At 33.8% G+C, this 13,602-nt stretch overlaps 1 pseudogene; it reads left to right on the top strand.

Moving 5' to 3' along the window:
• The first annotated feature begins 7,453 nt into the window (after positions 1–7,453).
• Positions 7,454–9,065, top strand: LOC105878054 (fumarate hydratase, mitochondrial pseudogene; annotated as a pseudogene).
• Positions 9,066–13,602: the final 4,537 nt, after the last annotated feature.

The raw sequence follows: 13,602 nt of genomic DNA, 5'->3' as shown, positions 1-13,602 counted from the left end.
TATCATCTAGTCCTTGTATTTTGACTCTATCAGCTGCGTGTTTTTCTTTCTCTGTAATGCTAGTGATATTCAGCACTGATTTAAGTGGTTTAAGTGCCCCAGATCACATTCCAAAGCTATTCAGCCTCGCGTTTTTTTCCTCAGGCTGAAATTCCATTGATTTTTGAGAAGGAAATATCGGTGATTTCATAATTCTAAACTTACCCCTAAAGTTTTATCCTGGTAAAGTTTGGAGGATCAGAATGTTTCATTGAATGTTAATTGAAAAGGAGGATTCTTTTAAAAATAAGAAATTATTCTGTCTCAATTATTCTATCTTTCTTAGATTATCATGCATTCTGAATTTTAAAACAGTTGTGGAAAAATTTATGGGTGTGTAGTACATGTAAGACATTGGGTCAAGTGCTCTAAGGGTTAAAAATACTAATAGGAAAGTTATCTCTCGCTTATTTTTGAACAGCTTTTCCAGGGATAAAGATGGGTTTGAACTGATGTAGCTACACTCTTTTCTCCTGGTCCACTGTGTAATCAATCCTGCAGTTGCTTGAGAAATGGCACGTATGGTACGTCTAATGGATAACAGCCCAACCTGAGGAGTCCAGACTCCTTGGCCTGAAATACAAAGTCATTCAGATGTTTGTCTTGTTGTCATACCTGGTATAGAATTGTGACTCATCTGTTCTCAAACTATGGGGGTTTTGTTGATCATTCTGGCCCTCATGTTCCTTATCTGTAAATTGGTTATATGGTTATGGTGAAATTTATATAGATGAAGTTCAGTAAATGGTATCTGGTATTGTTTTCCACTCTTGTTCTAAATGTTCAAATACCACTCTATGTGGTACAGAGTATTGCAAATCTCTTACAAAAATAGCTTTTAAGTGTTGCTGCAGTGTTAAGATTTCAGTGCAAAACAAGTTCATGATCTTCATACACCTTATTTTTTTCTCTTTTATTGTTGTATTAAAGTTTTCTACCTCTTTCAGGAATATTTTGCTCATTTCATGCTTACTTCAAAGGCTCCTCTATGCTCCACTTATTTTCTAGTAAAACATTTATCACAGGTCCCCATAGCTACTTTCTTTCTTTCAACAATTTCTTAAAGTTTAAGTTTGCTAATCTTTGCCTTGTTGAAACAATAAATATTAAAAGTACCTCATCACTCATCAATCTTTAAAATGTGGCCTTTATTCCTATTTGCTTATTATTTGGTCTACTTGTTTCAGTACTTTGCTCAATTATTTGGTTTGTTTTAAATAATGAATTACTAAATAGGAGTATCTAAGTATATTTCTATTTTAAAATAGGGTTAAAGGGTCTTATATTTTAAGAATAATATAGAACTATGTCTTCCTGTAATTTTCCATGTTTTTTAGTCTTTGCTCAACTTCTATATGATAGTATGTCATTTACTCTCAAAAGAATAAAAGATGCATATTTTCATTAGCCTAACTCAGTCTCCCCAAATAAATAGAGCAGCAACTAGAGCAGGAAAAAAAACACTATCTAAAGACTACCACAAAGAAATGTAAGGAGTCAATTAGTTGCACACCACAATTAAAACTAATAACATATTTAAAAATATAAAACAGAACAAACTCAAAAGTAAGAAAAGTTGAGTATTTAATTAACTTAGCTTTATTTTACTTTTGTGGTTTTATTTTAAGTGAATTAGAACTTTAAAAAATACAGTGTTTCCATATCATTTCGTATCACTTATTGAGGAACTTTGGCTAAAACCCGTCACCTAAATATTTCTGTTTTGCTCCCATGATGAATCTATAGAGACGTGGTTAAAGACCACCTACCATTCTACTGAATAATGCCTTATATGAAATGTTGAGAAGACATTATTAATATTATAAGGTAGCATAACATAGTTCCTCAGGCTTTCAATCATAAAATTAGTACCATTGAGCATTTATTATGTTTAAAGCATCAGTCTAGGTGTTGGAGATATATGCCTTTCAGGAACTGAAGATCTCGTTGCAGAGACACACATATACACAAGTGAAAATGATTATTAATTGATTTACTGTCTATTATGTGTCAGCCAGCTGTAGTCCAAGCTTATAACATGGTGGTAAATAAAAAAGGCAAAGTCCTTAGAATCATATGGAATGGATGATAATACATACAAGAAAAGTCTGACTGGTTCTTCAGAAGTGAGTTGGGTGAGTATCAACATAAATGTGTAGTTAAATGCAATATCTGAAAAAAATACATATATATAGTTAATAAAAATATAATAGAATGGGGTCCTAGGAGAGGTACATATAATATCTGAGATTATAATTATCTCCTATAACTATTTCAACTATTTATGATCTTTGAACTAATTAGGCCGTAAACCTAGAAAAGAAGAAACTCAACTGATACAAATAAAACATTTTAAATAAAGCAATTTGCATTTGAATCTTTGATGAGATACGTATAATAAATATCCATCCAAAGATTTGGTAAGTCCTCCATTCTTAACCAGGAAGTACAGTGTATTACATTTGGGACTTTAGACCAAAACTGATACGGACAAATATGTTAATCTAACTAAATTTGTGTTTCCTCACCTGCAAAATGGTACTACACACAATCATTGGGAATGATGCAATTTGTCAGACATAGCAACTGTTCATATATATATTCTTGAATTCTTAAGAACTTGTTATTCTGTTTTATAATTTTAAGATCCTAAAATAATTTTTATTAGCCCAGGCCCAAGCAACTCTAGGCCACATGAGTCTGTAACATTTCTTCTAAGAGATAAGTATTAGGAAGAAACTTTTATAAAGAAAACACCATCTTTTCTAGCAAGAGAATAATCAGTAAATTACATTTATAATAGATGCCCTTAGTTGACCACCTTTTGTGGGCTAATCAGGAAACTTAGGTAATTCTATGAGAGAAGCATTATTTGCCTTGCTTTAAAGATAAGGAAACTGAGAGTCAGAGTGCTTCGATGAATTGTCCAAACTCACATTGCTGGTAAGGAGGAAGCAGAGACTTGAACCTAACTTTAACTATCTTCAAAGATTATGTATAAAATTATGAGTTTGAGGTTTGACAGGCATGGAGATGTGCTGCCCAGATCCCTCTTAGAGGAAAGGTATGTTACCCCAGCTGCTGCTGGTAGTGTCAGCCTTCAACTGCCAGCTCTTTCAGGGGGTCCCTCAGTGGCTGAGAGCCCTTCTGTCCAAGGCCATGCCCTTCACAGACTGGCCCATACTTAGTGACCGATGGAGACAAAGATATCTTCATCATTTTATCCTCAGATGGGACAACTCTGATGAACTATTAATATTTTAATCATACAATTCCTTGTTTGCTCAGTTGAGGCTCTTGGCTTGTCTGTATTGTAGCCTGACGTCTTTCACAACCTGGTCTTACTTCTTCCTCCACTCTTCCATGAGTTGATTCAAAGGGTATTCCCTAAAGCATTCTGAACACTAAAGTGAATCTAAGATTTATTTCCTAGAGAACCTATCCTGCAACACAGTGTATCAATTAGAAAGTGGTCTATACTTTATAGCATCTCTTACTTTCTCCAATCATTTTAATTTTTGTGTTTTTAGAAGAGGTGCTTTAATGCTAAGCTGTCAAATAACATTTATGCATCCTTTCTGTTCAACTTTCTGCCCCTAGATTTTGATTTAATAAAACATGTGATAAGATTGATAATTCTTTATTTAAACTTAATAATAAATCAATAGTCTTTACTCTGTAATAGATAGCTTACTGAAAAAATTTTTGGGATCACATTTTTGCATACCAAACCATATCTAATGGTTTGGATATAATGGATGGACTTTTAGACAGTGGGTCTAAAAAGCTGAGTTTTTGCTTTGCCCATGCAGGTAACCAGCTGGATGACACAGGGTGACCAATTTACATTTTCTTACCTCATTATCCCCCAAATAGGATGTTTTATACCTGATACTTTAGGTCCCTTCAGATTCTCAAAATATTTTATCCTTTATTTCTAGTTGATCTCTAGAATGAAGGCTCTCTACTCTCTTTACTCCTTTTAATGAACTGGAAATAATTACTACAAATTCCTGGTAGAGTCTTAAAGAAACTCCCAGAGTGAATCATTTGTAGTGTAAATAATCACATCCTAATTTATGTGTTTTGTAAACTCAGATTCCATTGGAATATGCTATTTATGCTAAGAAAGTGTAACCTTTAAGAGTGGTACAGAAGTAGCTTTTAAAAGCTGTCACTTATTGAAATGTAATTGCAAAGGTGAAAAATGGCATCATATTGTGATCACATTTTTACCATTTTAACATTACTTACCTATAAAAATTGTCTTCTCTGACAAAGTTTACCAGTTTTTGTGCCTGAGAATAGTTTTTCTTAGTAAACCAGAATCCTTAGAATTTCTGAGCTGTATTCAAAGGCAATTAGTTATACATGCCCTTAAAAATAGCTTTGGCATTCTTAATACCCTCTGGGAACATGAAGGTACACAGAGGTTTTATAGTCACTGCTTTGGGAATAATGTACACTGTGCTTTATTTCTCCAAATAAAACTATGTAAAATTATTTATTTTCCAAGTTATGTTGGAGGAAATATTTATTCTATCTACTAATCTGGGCTCAAGCTAAATATCAAAAGTGATGATGCATGATGAAACATGAAGTTTTAACCAAACAAAGAATGAGTAGATAATGCAAAAGGAATGCTTTTCAAGGACATGTGCTGTGTATTTGAGACTATACAAAAATTCAAAATTTAAAAAAGCATGATTTTTAGGGTGTCTGTTAATCACAGTGGCAGAGAGAGTATAAAAAGTATTATGTCTGTCAAGTTGTAGGTCACCTATCTAGAAAATTTCAAAAGAGCAATTTAAATAGTCTGAACATAGCCCACCCCATTTTCCGGTAGTACCTAGACTGCTCTCATCAAAATTAATTGTTTTCTTCTCTTCTCCTCATGGAACTTTGTTTTCTTGTCCATTGCATTCAATTCCTTCTCTTTCTATTACCTGCAATTGTTTATAAATTTCCTTCCCTTATTAGGTTATCAACTTTTGAGGGTAGAAGTTTATTCATCTCATAATCCATTAAAATCTTACTGCACAATCATCTCTCAGAGTAATCACAGAAAAAATTAGTTGAAAAATGCATGAAAACTAGTCATACAAATATTTCTATAAACTGCAATAAATTTTAAAAAACAGTAATATTTTATCAACCAACTTTCAGAAAGTACATGCCACATAATTTTGGTGATAGAATATTTGTAGCAATGACACCTGTTCTAAAGCTGGGAAGCATATAGAATGTTTAAAAGTTAAGTCCAAGAAGAAGTAAGAGGAATAACTGTTTTAGGGTAACTTGCCATATTGTAGATGATTCAATTCTTTATCTAGAAGTTTTAAAATAAAATATAGTAAAGATAAATATTAAAATTCACAATAGAGCTCTTTAAAACTTGACATATAAATTCTAGAATTCATCTAGAAATGTGAAGGGGCATAAACAAAAGCACAACTATTCTTTAAATGCTCATTGGAAAAGCTGAAATGGGAAGTATATAATTCAAAAAATATCTCCTAATGCTTTTGATGGCTTCTGTTATATCTTCCTTTTTTTTTTTTTTTCTGGCAAATCCCTTGTAGATCCTAGTCCTTTGTTTCCTTAACAATTGCAGCATTAAAACCATCTCATCTATATGTAATCAAAAAATCTAATACTGTATAAATCAAACTTTTTGTTTCTCTCATCAGTTCAATCTACCTTTCCTCCACTGCACCCCCCACTTAGAATAAGTTCTCTTCTATTTTGTCCACTTGCTAGACTGCTTCTGACTCATCCAGGATTGGGCAGGAATAAGGAGTATTCAAAAGACACTGGTGGTATTGGAATCTTGCAGTAGGCATTCTTTGTGTGGTAGTTGCCCACACTATATGTGTCTTCTGAGATATTTTTGTTTGTTCTTTTGAGAGCCCAGTCTTTGGGACTCCCATAGTGCATCTTGTGTATGACTGACTGATAGACTTAGTGATTGAATTCCTGGAGAGCCCCTCTGCTTCTGCCTTCAGATAGTGTGCCCTAAAGACATTTTTTCTTCTAGAGTCCTCTTCATCAGCAGTCAACCTCCTTAAATAGAGTTATTGCACAATTATTTATGATCCCTAATTCTGATATAAGGAAACTACATATTCTTGTTCTAAAATGGAATATTTAAGATAATGCAAAATATCTTGTGGGAAATATGCCCAGTATGATTTCAAACTTGTAAGAAATGTATATAGATGTTTGCATAAACCAGTAAAAAACATTTATATGACTATATTAAGAATCTTTAGCTCTGAGAAATGAGATTACAGGTGGTTTTTATTTTATTTTTTGTGTTTTTTTTATATTTTCTAAATTTTCTACAATGAACATTGGTTGCTTTGGTAAAAAGAATAAGAACGAATGCTTTTTTAAAATAAAATTTTAAAGAATTTTAAAGTAAAACATGAAGGCTATTTTAAAAGACACTATTACAGCAGTGTCTGATGGAGGCAGCAACAGCACTAGTAAAAAAAAAAAAAAAGAAGAAGAAGAACAGGTGATCCTAAAGCTTATTTTAGAGGCAATTTCTAAGGTGGTGTAGAGGATCGAATAGTGTCTTCCTGAAAAGCATGTTTACCCAGAGCCTGAATGTACCTTTCTTTGAATTAAGGGTCTTTATAGGTGTAATTTAGGTAAAGACTTCAAGATGAGATCAACCAGAATTTGACTCAGCCTTAAATTTAGTGACTAATGTCTTTATGAAAGAAAGGAGAGATAGATTTGAAGCGCATGGGAGGCAGAGAGGCAGAGATTGGAGTTGTTCAGCTCAAAGCCAAGGAACAATAAGGATCATCCTCAAACACCAGAAGCTAGGAGAGAGACTGGGAACAGATTCTCCAATAGTGTCTCCAGATGGAACCAACCCTGCTGACAACTGGATTTAGGATTTCTGTCCTCCAGAACTGTGAGAGAATATATCTCTGCTGTTTTAAGCCTCCAAGTTTGAGATAATTTGTTACAGAAGCTTTAGGAAACTAAGATGGTGGATAAGAGCCAAAACTACCTCCTTGGATGATCAGTCCCTACTTTGGATTTACATCAAAATGTTCAAGGGAATATTCAAAAATATGAATGCTAACTCTACAAATATGATGACAAGATAAATATGACTAAACAAGAGAGACTTATACAAAGGATTTACTTTGTTTTCTTTGTGCTGAACATCCACAGACAAAAAGGAAGAAAACTAATATTTGAAGGATGTTTGAAAGAAGCAATGGTGTGCTTTCTTACTGTGCCCTCACATGGTGCGTTGCAAGTGTTATGGGTGGACTAGGTAGACATTTTTGTATTTTATTTTGTTTTCTCATTGAAATTATATATTGTTCTTCTTTTAGTAAATCCTAAATGGCAACTTTTATTTTTTTCAACTGTGAAATTCAAAAGTGAATTGGGAGCCCAGAAATCTACCCAGGCTTCCTCAGCACCATGTACCGAGCACTCCGGATCCTCGCGCGCTCGCGGCGCCTCCCGCGGGCTCCAGCCTCAGCCTCAGCTCCGGGCTGGAGTGGCGCAGCCGTCCCTCCATCCTGGCCCCCGAACGCGGCTCGAACGGCGAGTCAAAATACTTTCCGGATAGAATATGACACCTTTGGTGAACTCAAGGCCCCAAATGACAAGTATTATGGCGCTCAGACTGTGAGATCTACAATGAACTTTAAGATTGGAGGTGTAACGGAACGCATGCCGATCCCAGTTATTAAAGCTTTTGGCATCTTGAAGCGAGCGGCCGCTGAAGTAAACCAGGATTATGGTCTTGATCCAAAGATTGCTAATGCAATAATGAAGGCAGCAGATGAGGTAGCCGAAGGTAAATTAAATGATCATTTTCCTCTCGTGGTGTGGCAGACTGGATCAGGAACCCAGACAAATATGAATGTAAATGAAGTCATTAGCAATAGAGCAATTGAAATGTTAGGAGGTGAACTTAGTAGCAAGAAACCTGTGCATCCCAATGATCATGTTAATAAAAGCCAGAGCTCAAATGATACTTTCCCTACAGCAATGCACATTGCTGCAGCAGTAGAAGTTCATGAAGTACTGCTACCAGGACTACAGAAGCTACATGATGCTCTCAATGCAAAATCCAAAGAGTTTGCACAGATCATCAAAATTGGGCGTACTCCTACTCAGGATGCTGTTCCACTTACTCTTGGGCAGGAATTTAGTGGTTATGTTCAACAAGTGTCATATGCGATGGCAAGAATAAAAGCTGCCATGCCAAGAATCTATGAGCTTGCAGCTGGAGGCACCGCTGTCGGTACCGGTTTAAATACTAGAATTGGCTTTGCAGAAAAGGTTGCTGCAAAAGTGGCTGCACTCACAGGCTTGCCTTTTGTCACTGCTCCAAATAAATTTGAAGCTCTGGCTGCTCATGATGCTCTGGTTGAGCTCAGTGGAGCCATGAACACCACCGCTTGCAGTCTGATGAAGATCGCAAATGATATTCGTTTTCTGGGTTCTGGTCCTCGGTCGGGTCTGGGTGAACTGATCTTGCCTGAAAATGAACCAGCAAGCAGTATCATGCCAGGCAAGGTGAACCCCACTCAGTGTGAAGCGATGACTATGGTCGCAGCCCAAGTCATGGGGAATCATGTTGCTGTAACCGTTGGAGGCAGCAATGGACATTTCGAGTTGAATGTTTTCAAGCCAATGATGATTAAAAATGTGTTACACTCAGCCAGGCTGCTGGGGGACACTTCAGTTTCCTTCACAGAAAACTGCGTGGTGGGCATCCAGGCCAACACAGAAAGGATCAACAAGCTCATGAACGAGTCTCTAATGTTGGTGACAGCTCTCAATCCTCACATAGGGTATGATAAGGCAGCAAAGATTGCTAAGACAGCACACAAAAGTGGATCAACCTTAAAGGAAACTGCTATTGAACTTGGCTATCTCACAGCAGAGCAGTTTGATGAGTGGGTAAAACCTAAGGACATGCTGGGTCCAAAATGATTTAAATACATTTATAATGGAAATAAACATGTTGTGTAAAATAAAAACAGACTCCTTCTATTTTTAAAAAATGGATAAATTTGAAAGGAAATTGCTATTGAACTTAAGTGTCTGTAGAAGAGCGATTTGATCAGTGTATAAAACCCCAGGATGTTCTAGATCCAAGGTGAATTACATAAGTATAAAATAAAATACATTGTGTAAAAGAAAAAAAAAGTGAATTGGACTTTATATGAAATATTTATTAATAAATCAGGGAGCTGTTTTCTAAAAAATCATTTATCAGAATACTTTTAATTGAGAAAAGGAGTAGAAATAAATGAATACGACTTTAGAGCATTTCAGTACATCAGATAGAATTAAAAAGTACCATATGAGCCCGATGATGATTTCAGAGAGATTGTTCTGTATATGTAATTTTCAGTTTCTAAGAAAGCATTGATTTTCTAAGTATAAACCCTGAGAAATGATTCAAAATGATTCTTAGGATTCCATTCATATTAAGGTGCACAGTGAACAATCAAGGAATCCAAAGCCTATTGCGCGGCATATCTAGATTTTGGCAGTTTGAAATAAGGAATTCGGTGAAGGGAGTATAAAGAAATATATTGTTAATATTTGGGATGTAGCATATAAAACCTTGGGTCTTTGTTTATTTCCTTGTCTATCATGCTCTTAACAGAAGGAAGACAAAATAATGGTGTGAATGAGGCATAAATTTATTAATTGTGTTTGAGATTAACGAGACCCTAGTAAGTTATTAATATTATTTATGATTGGCATTATTGCTATATTACTATTTATTTTATTAATAATTGAAATTATTTTAATTTATAATGTATACATTGTTTTCTGTTAAAATAGTTCTAAATAACTTTTGAATGTTAAATAATAACTTTAATAACTTCATAAGATTAAAGACTATTACCATAAAGTTAGAAAGAAAGGTACATCAGAAATACTTTAAAAGAAAAGTTTTTATACTAGTATTCATTGTTGGAATCATGAAATCTCTGAAAATTGATGTTCAATTTTATGTGTATGTGCTTATTAATCTGAGGAGTGGCTTCATAACTTTAATCATCTCCTCAAAGGAATAGTAGGACTAGAAATGTTAGCCATCACAACTTTATAAAGAGAAGAAAGATCATTGTACCAGTAACTCAGAATGGTTACTTACATTCACTGAGTATTGAATTTAAATCTCAAAATCCTGGAAGCCAAAATAAAACAAAAACACACACACTAAAGCTATATACAATCCTTATAAAATAAAGAATTTTATTTGTAGAGATAGTCTTTCTCCTAGTAGTAAGTTTCAAGAGAAACCAATCATATGGCTTGTTCTACAAGAAATGTAGCATAATTTAATATCCAAATATCTTTGACAGCAAGATTTCAAAAGATATTAACACTTTAAATTGATGTTTCTAGTGAAAAAGAATGAAAGAAAAGCTGAAGACATAACTTTACAGCTTAACTATGAAAGCATAACTCTCTGGGAGACAACATAATACAGACCAGATGTAATAATATAGGAATCTAGTTTAGGCTTAGAGAAATGGAAATTTCACATATCTTTTAGATGGGCCCTCTCAAATATCAGAGAGCATGTGATGAATGTCAGTCACTGTATTGCTGAATTCTTTGGCACTGACCTGCAATGAAATTGGTTAAAGAGATATCATTTATTCTAAAGGCTAGATATTAACATGACATCACTATTTCTCTTATGAGGAAACCATCCAAAATCTGCATAAGTGTGGTCAATAAATGTGCCCCAAACAGGACCAAACTTTTCTCAAAAATGAATGTTGTTTATCTCAAACACTTAGACACTCAGTGCAGGTGTCAGAATTATAGTAAGTCTATAATTACTATAGAAGAATATTAAATGTATAAACTTCATAATATGCCTTAAATTATTAAAAACTCATCATTATTGGATATTTACTTTTCACAGAACAAATGGTGATGGGCCCATCACTATATGTTTCAATGATTTCATTGATATTACTCATTTAGACAAGGCAAATATTTCACAAGGATAATATAGTTTTACCCCCCTCCTTTTTTTTTTTTTTTGCTAAGTGATTAGTTTATCAGGGCTACATTTAGTTTTTAATAATGAATATTTCTCAAGATAATGAAATCCTATCCTTTGATTTTTCTCTTAAAATTGGGTATGTATCCAATTAATCTAACAACCAAATCAACTATTATATTCATATATTTATTTATAATCTGCTTCGTTCCAAAAGGATTTAAAAGAGTTTTAAAAAGTCTCTTCAGATATAGTTTTAAAAGGTGGCAGATGAACTACTGCTACTGTGCTCTCTCTCTCAAATTAGAAGGCCATGAACAGAAAACTTTTAGAAGCCATTACCAGCAAAATCTGTACTTTTCTCCATATTCTGCTTCTTTATTTTCAAAATTTCTTACAGTTTGATCATTAAGACATTATATTAAATTAATTGTATATGTATAAATATGTTAAATTCAAATAACATTTGAAATGAATATATTTTTGCATATGCACGTCTATGTGCAAATGAATAGATGATAAATATTTGTTTGTATGATCATTGTGAGCACATACCATGTTATATAATCCAGATGAAGGTTGTGCATCATTTTGAATGTCAAAGATGAAATTATGTGGAAAAAGATCAATTTAAAAAAATTTTTTACAATGCAAATGCTGATAATAATGATGTTGCTCAATGTGATTGGATAAGATTTATTAAATGTTTTACTCTCATTTATGTCAACTTCAAAACAACTGATTAAAATATTCATAGGTTAGTTAAAATGATCTAGAATGGAATTGAGGAAAACTATGTGACCTTTTAAAAAATATTTCCCAATGTATGTGCTGTTTATCATGTGATATGTCAACACACCGACTATTGAATAAGTGGAAATATGTTTATTCCATAACATGCAAACCTATCATTATATAGGAGTGTCTAAATGTTGTGTAAAGCAAATGTAACAAAAATCAAAACATACCACAAAGGATTTCCTCTCATATACTCATCAAACTGTAAACTAAATAGTCTTTTCTATCTCAACCTGAAATACTACATCCTGATGAAATACTTATCCTGATGACTCCTAATAGCTGTAGGTGGTGTTTAGAAAACAGTATCTGCCTCTCTCAGCTGGCAGCCATGAAAATGTGCAGAAGTTCCAAATACCACTGTGTTCTTAATGACTTCTTTACCCAATGGTTACCATGGCATCAGAACCTTGGTGTGCATATGTACCTAGTCTTAGAGATTACTGCGGTGGGATGAATGGATCCTGCCTGGAGTCTGGCAGGGCGGAGGTTAAAATCCCATCCCAAGCAGCCATATGCCCCTGCTGTTCCACTAACAAGAATGAGTGGATCAGCAGGGACTCCATGGTAGAGTGCTGATGAGCCTAACTGGCAACAGATGCTCTATTCCCTGGAAGCAAAGCATGGAAGCAAGTAAAAGAGAAGGAAATGAGGACTTGAAAGTACATCTCATTCCAATTACACCTTCATTTTGGAGAAAACCCAAGCAGTTATTAAGGGATTAGACTGACAGTAAAATGGTAGTACCCCATCCTTCATATCCTCTGATCTTTTAAGATAATTCTTTCAGTTCTTAAGTCACAAAATGAGATATATGGATTAGATAACTTCCAAGATTGCTTCAGATTTGACGTTCCATGTGTTCACTTGTAACTGTCTTGATTTTTCTTGAAATTGGCTAGAATCTTGAAATTTAAACCATAAAAAACACTTTTTGTTTGTTTGTTTGGAAGAAAGAATGGTATGACGGAAATAATCTGCATTTTGGAATCAGAAAGACAAGGACTTGACTCTTAAACCTGTCTGTTGCTATGTATCTTGAGTATGTCTCCTCAGGTTTTTCATTTATAGAATTGACAAACTATTAATAATACCTAACTTGCAAGGCAGTAGTGGGATAATTTAATGCTCATCACACTCTGTACAGAAATATTTCCTTTAGCCTACTTGCAAATGTAATGGGAATTTAAATATGTCAGAAAATATATTTATATGTTATGCAAAGAAAATTCTTTACTGAGAAGGCTAAAAAATATTATAATTTACTTAATTATACCTCACTCTTAAGATCCTTGATGATATATCCAAGGCTTTCATTCATATGCTTTAATTTTGTTCTTTTAATTAGCATTTTAATCCATATCTGACAAACTTAAGTCTTGTATGTCTGAAGTTTTTCATGCCTAATGATTTTCACATTTGGCATACCTGATGATTGTAATCATTACCTCAATTATATTCAGTTTAAGAGACATACTTTTTATCATTATAACAATAGATTCTTTTCTGTTATTGTTTTACATTCACTTAAAAAAGGTATATCAAAATACAAAAATGTTTGTCCACTGGCACAAAATTCTGAATTATGTGTTGAAGACATAGAAATGCAAGATATAACAGGAAAGTTTGGATAGTATGAAAACTGAACTTGTCATATCTTCACACTTTGAGTCAATTTTTGATAAAATTATTTTCAGTTTCTATTTTGCAATTTGTAAGTGAATTTGAAAGATTTAGCATTT

Source organism: Microcebus murinus, chromosome 1 (genome assembly GCF_040939455.1).
Source record: "Microcebus murinus isolate Inina chromosome 1, M.murinus_Inina_mat1.0, whole genome shotgun sequence".
In the NCBI taxonomy this organism is placed as follows: domain Eukaryota; kingdom Metazoa; phylum Chordata; class Mammalia; order Primates; family Cheirogaleidae; genus Microcebus; species Microcebus murinus.
This window is presented reverse-complemented; position numbering and strand designations above follow the sequence as displayed.